The following is a 6,126-nucleotide window of genomic DNA, read 5'->3' as shown; positions in this document are numbered from 1 at the left end:
GTGTAATATTATTTATTTTCAGTCAGAAAGGAACTGACTTTTTTGGACTGTGAAAGTCATGTGCTGTGGGTACTTGTAAGCCACACGGATAGCAGCCGTGCTCCCTGGGTATGGCTGCTGCTCACAGGGCCAAGCGGCCTCTGCAGATGTATTGGAAAATACCTGGTGTGTTGACAATGTCAGCCTTTGCTTTGATTTCAGATCTTAATATGGGGCTGTGCTGTAACAAGTGGTGGGATGGTCCAGGTAGAATTACTCTTCAGGCTGTGGCCTGAAAAATACTTCCACAGTTCTGTGTCTTTAAAGTGTAATATTTTAATCCAGATTCTAAGCTGTATACTTTTAAATCAGGAGGCTTTGTTTCTCGTTTAATTCTAAAATGGGTCGTGTCATCTGCTGCTGGGAGAATGCCCTCAGGTCAGCAAAAGTGAGGGATGGAGAAATTGGAAGAAAAGGATGTTGCCTTTTTCCGTTCTCCTTCCAGTTGATATTCCTCTCTTCACTTGCTTTTGTCTACATGCGTTCTTTTATTTGGGTTGTGACTCACGGGGCTGTTTGGCCTTAAGCTTTGCCTCTTCATAGGTCAGTGGCCAACCTTGTTTTAGAATTCCTATTACGAAGTTTTGACTAGAATAATCACGTCACGTGCTGCTGTCACAGTCCTACATGAGATGATAAGATTCCTTAACAACGGCTATTCCAGGAAACCTTCATAGATATCCTGAGGGGAAAAGAAAAAAAAAGGACCTTTTAATCTACTCTTGATTTTCTTTTTGACAGAGACTTACAAATCGTGATTAAAACCATTTGTTTTCATGTAGACTCAAACTCTGTTTCTATCACGAATGGAATCATTGTAGAACATTTAATTGTAAGTAAACAGTGGGATGGTTAAAGTGAAGCTAACTTACCTTTTTAGGTGTAACTGCTTTATCTTAATATTTTTTCTAACCAGATTTGGGTGCAGTTCAGTCTCTGTGGCTGTAGGGGAAAAAAACAAAAGATGTTGTGTGGGGTTCCCTTGCTCAGGTTAATGATGGTTTCAGAGCTCAGCTTGCTTCTCTTGCCTGCTCCTTTGAGAAATGTCTCTGAATTTGTTGTATATGCAAGTCTGCAGAGTTCATGGCTTAATTCTTTGGGCTTCTAATAGGAATATTAATACACTTGTGTAGGATTTCCAAATATTGCTTTTTTACCCATTTGCCTGAGAAGTACACAGGCTAAACGAGAATTCTAAAGCAGCATGCGTCTTCCTGCCTTTTTCTTCAGTATGAAATACTTTTAAATTCAGTCTTAAAATATTTCACAGTTTGTGTTATACTGAGACTTTGCAGTTTCTTTGTTTCAAGAGTGGATATTGAGTTTATATAACATTGCTGATTTTAGTCAATATAGGTGGAAGAGTCAGTTATGGGTTATCGTAAGTGGTAGGTGTGTAACGATTTCTGTTGAAAGGTCGTTTCAGTTTGTAACCTTTAAAGTGTTATTTTGCAGCTAGATACAGCTTTTAGGCATATTTTATTCTTCCTTCTGACAATCTGTAAAAATGCACTGTACTCACATTTAAACTACCATACAGCTTGTTACAGTTATGTAGATTTCTAATTTTTTACATTATGATGGTAGAAATGCTGACTGGTATTTGTTTCCTCTTTTCCCCCTTCCCCCCTTGATTTGTGTCAAACTGCATTTTGACAGTGACGAAATGCAACACTTTGAAGTTACAAGTTCTGTAAAGTTATGCTGAATGTGCTTGGTACATATGCAAAAAACCGTTATCAAATGTTAGTAACTTTAACTGACTAAATAAATGAATTATCTTCTGTAGTTAGTGAGTTATGCAGAGGTTTCTGGTCATTGTCCTTTCTGATTCCAAAGCAAATGGATTTCAGGCTGTCATCATCATCACTCGGTGCTGATTTTGCTGTCCAAAAACAAACAGTTGCATTTAGTTGTATTTGCTCCTTTACTACTCCTCTTCCCAGTTTGGTTTGCTTCAGTGGCCACATGAAGAGTTTTATTAGCATGTGTTCATTATAGGTAGTGCTAGGTTACCCCCAAATTTAAATCATAATTAATGATGGCATCAGCTTCTTGCAACCTGGTTCTTAATTCATTGGGAAAGAATAATTTACTTCTGGTTTCTATTTTTTGCTTTATTGGCCAACTGCAAATTCACTGTTACATTGAATGAAATAGGTATTCTATGTGTCTGCAAAATAAGCAGTCAGCACTGTAAGTTGATGATATCAGTTCAGCACAAACCAATGCTGTGTGCTTCGTGATAATTACGGATTCATGATGTAGTTCTCCTGAACTACTTGAAGGTTGCCTAGTGCACTATGGTGCATTTAGGACACGTGGTAAGTTGCCATAATGTAACTAGGAGTATATTTTGCCTAACTGTGAGTTATCCCAGTATTTACTCACCCACACCAGGCTCTCAATGTAGTTTGTCCCTCTTCCCTGTTCTAAGAACTGTCTGCGACGTCCTTGGCATTTTCCTCAGCATTTCCTGACCTCTGATATTTTCTGATATTTCTGGTGCCCTTTTTGAATTTCTTCTCAAAGCACCATCTCCTTTTAATTCAGCTTTGGAATGTAACTGGTTAACTTAAGGCAACTGTTTTGCTGTGAGGCCTCTACCCTGGGGCTAAGAGCCAAGGCAGGTGCCCCCACGTTTGTGGGGTGCCTCCCTTAAAATTGAGAGTCCTGTTGCCTAGACTCCATACCTAAGGGCGTACTGTGCAAGCGTGGCAGCCAGGTTCACACCAGTGCTTTGTAGGGCCGGGCCGAGTCACACTTCTGACGATGGTTTATGAAGCTGCCTCTGCTAGCTAAGGAGCTGTGCTCTCATGCTTTGCTTTGCAGAGCAGATGTGCTGAATGGCTGGTTTTGATTTTATCTTTCTCAAACGTCTGCTCACGAGCAGTTTCAGTTTGATATCTTTTGCTGATTTCCCACATCTCAGCTGTGGCAGCACTTGCAGGGTATGCAGCAGCAGAGGTAGAAGTGTTTGGTGTTCCCCACACCTCAGTGAGGCTGTGGGAGCACTGAGCTTCACCCCTATTAGAACAGCCCCAGCCCTCAGCTCAGGTAATGTCAGAAGCTTTTGAAGGTCAAATGGAAAACTTCATCTCCCCAAGTCCTTTTCAGGGACTCTTATCAAGCCATTCTGGGCTCTTATTTCAAATAAATGACAGATGGTTAAAGCAGGCAAAACTGGAGCACTTCTCTCAGAGAAAGAGCCTGCTGTTGATCTACCCCCATACAAGCAGGAGAGGTGCTTTTCTTCCTTGTAAAGTGCTGTGGGATTTATTAGTGTTAACGTGGTGAGAAAATTGGAGATGATTCCCATTGCTCCAGATGGCACTGTCCAGATGGGAGTTCCTATTCTTACTTCTGAGGATGCTGGTGTTGTTGGCACGTTGTTTGAGAACCTGTTATGGTGTATTCTGTTAGGAGATGAGGGTTTTAGTGTGTGGTCAGGTGTTTACATTCGCTGCCTGTCTGCACAATGGTTTTTATTCAGTGCAAAGACAGCCCTTGGGGTGTTGTTGGGCTTGTCCTTAGTTTATGTACCAATCACTCAGGCTTTGTAGACTAGGGGAGGCATTGTTAGCCTCTGGTTCCTCCTTCCCCAGGTGGTTTTCTTCAGGTGCACGGTTCTGCATGTAGTTAAAAGTCTGTGTGGAGTTTTGCTGCAAAGTCAATGTCAAAAAACGCTGAGCCAGCACTCATCAAGGCAGAACTTTCTGTAGAAAAAATGTATTACTTGGACAGAATGAGACTGCTCAATCTGAAATACAAAGAATCAAGTGCTTACTTTGCCTTTTAAAATAACAATCAAAAGGCAGGGAAGTAATTGTGATGTTGGTTTTCCTGGAACTACAAAGTGTTGCTTGTAGTAAATGCATTGAGAAGCTAAAAAACTGAAGCCATTTGCTTTTTCCACCATCAAACCTGAACAGCTGAAACGCTTCTGCTTACCTGAGTGCCACTGCAATGTCAGTGGTTACAGTATTAATCCACAGAGATGTTTAAGGCTTTTGCTTTAATAGAATAATGCTCCATAGATCTCTTAAATATTTGAGAGATTGCATTTGTGGGCATTCCTTTGAAATTCTGTTACTACTTTTAATTGTTGCAGACCCGAAGATGCCATGTCCGTCAGTATTCTGCACGTCCTGCTTAGGCGATACGCACCTTTTGGGAGGGGGAAAAAAAAAAAAGACAACTTGTTAAACCTAGGTTTTTTTTTTGAATGAGGTGCTGACTCACAGCTGGTCCTACTCTTCCAGCGGTAGTTCAGGATACAGTTGCTTTAAGCTTTTAAACATGTTGCTAGGTGTAGCAATTAAACACCTCCTGTTCAGCTGCTTTCATTTCAAACGCTGTGGCTAAATCTGCAAGCCAAACCATAGGTGGTGGTTCCTCAGGCTGTATCTCCCACACCTGGCCCCGTGGGTGCTGCTTCCCAGCACTCTGCACCGCCCTTCTGAATGCCACTAACCAAACAGTTCTTTGGGTGTGCTGGCCCTCGGTTTGGTGGGTGACCCGGAGGCGATGGAAGATGCCATAAGCCTGGCTGCTATGGTGTAATGCAGACAGTCATAGAGAAGAGAGAAAAATGTTTCTGTACAGCCTTGTGATACTGTTGAGAATGGCTGAGAAGCAGCGCCCGAGAGTTTCAAATGTGAATGGCCACTTCTTCAGGATGGTTCCAAGTGCCAATGCCCCTTCAGGAACCCAATTCCCCTTGTTGCGTGCTGATCTGTTTGCTTCCAGTAGATCAGCAGCCAGAGCTGATGTGAAGGACTGTGCCTTCAGTGAGGGGATGTTGTGTTGACTTGGAGGGAAAGGAAGAGCCTGGGAAACAAAGCTAACAATTTGTGTTTAATATCTACTGCTTAAATATGGTTCACAGTTTGAATAAAGAGGCCTTGGTTCTCTTTATCCCATGGCAGACACAAGACCCATACTGAACACTGGAAATGTAACAAATATATAAAAAACTCTTAGCAGAGAAAAGCTGTTGTAACGATCTCTTATCCACCAATAACGCTTATGGGAAAGAACTGCTTCTAGAGCTGATCTCTGTGGGAGTCACAGTTGCCTTCCTACCACTGGTTTCATGACTGCTGTTCGGGTTGGTGGTGGTACAGTGGCCTGAGAGACACAAGTTGCTGTAGGCTTCCTTCAAGTGGTATCAAAGCTGCTTTACTGAACGCTTGGACAGGAGTCTGGAGCTGCTTGTTTCATCCAAGACAGCTGTGGGGCAGCAGCAGAGAGTGGAGGTGGATACCTGCAGGCTGCCTGCTCCACTGCGGGGCTGAGTGCCAGGGGAATCCATTGGTCTGCTGCATGAGATTCTTAGGAGAACCCACAGCAAATGCTGGTAAACATAAATTTGGGAAAGCTTCTCAACGGTTAGAAATGGTGCCTCCATAAAATGCAGGTATTTCAAGCTGGTTAAAAGATTATGCCTTGATAAATCATCTCCAGGAAGGTTTTTGTGCTGACGTTGCACTGGAAGCGGTTCCTTTCGCTGCAGTAGCACCAGTGACTGCTGGGCTGACTCATGGAGCTGACCTGGTGATGAAGGCTGAGGGTGCTGCAGAGCAGCTAAAGAAAATGATGCAAAGAGCAGAGGGAGCTTTACCCATTCGGGTAGAATTACGATGCCATATTCTGGGAATATTATGCAGAAGAAGACATATGGAGTATTTCTTGTTTCTTTACATTACTGTGATAAATACTGCAACACAGACTGTTGCAGACTCAGTTTCTCATCCCTCACTCTTTCAAATAATATATATGAATTGCTCTGTATGTAAGAGATACTGTTGTTTTGAAAAAGAGACTATTTGATTTGATAGGCAGTGCATTGTAAAGGCAAAAATGAAGCTAAATGCAGTGCTAAAAGTCAGTTTTGTAGAGGACAATGTATGTGCATAAAGCCAGCGACTAGGGATTAAATTTTGAAGACAGAAATGCACATTTAAAAGATACTTTATGGTAGAGGAGAACTGAACTCGAAGGACTCCTGCTCCTCCTTATGATCCCCTGCATTGCTCGCCGTCTGAAACAGATGAGTTACAGCTGCTGCAGGCTGCCTGCTCCTGT

This window comes from Centrocercus urophasianus, unplaced genomic scaffold (assembly GCF_019232065.1).
Source record: "Centrocercus urophasianus isolate 14NV4802_14NV808 unplaced genomic scaffold, USGS_Curo_1.0 seq_16, whole genome shotgun sequence".
Classification (NCBI taxonomy): domain Eukaryota; kingdom Metazoa; phylum Chordata; class Aves; order Galliformes; family Phasianidae; genus Centrocercus; species Centrocercus urophasianus.
The sequence above is the reverse complement of the archived record's forward strand: the minus strand, read 5'-3'. Positions refer to the sequence as shown.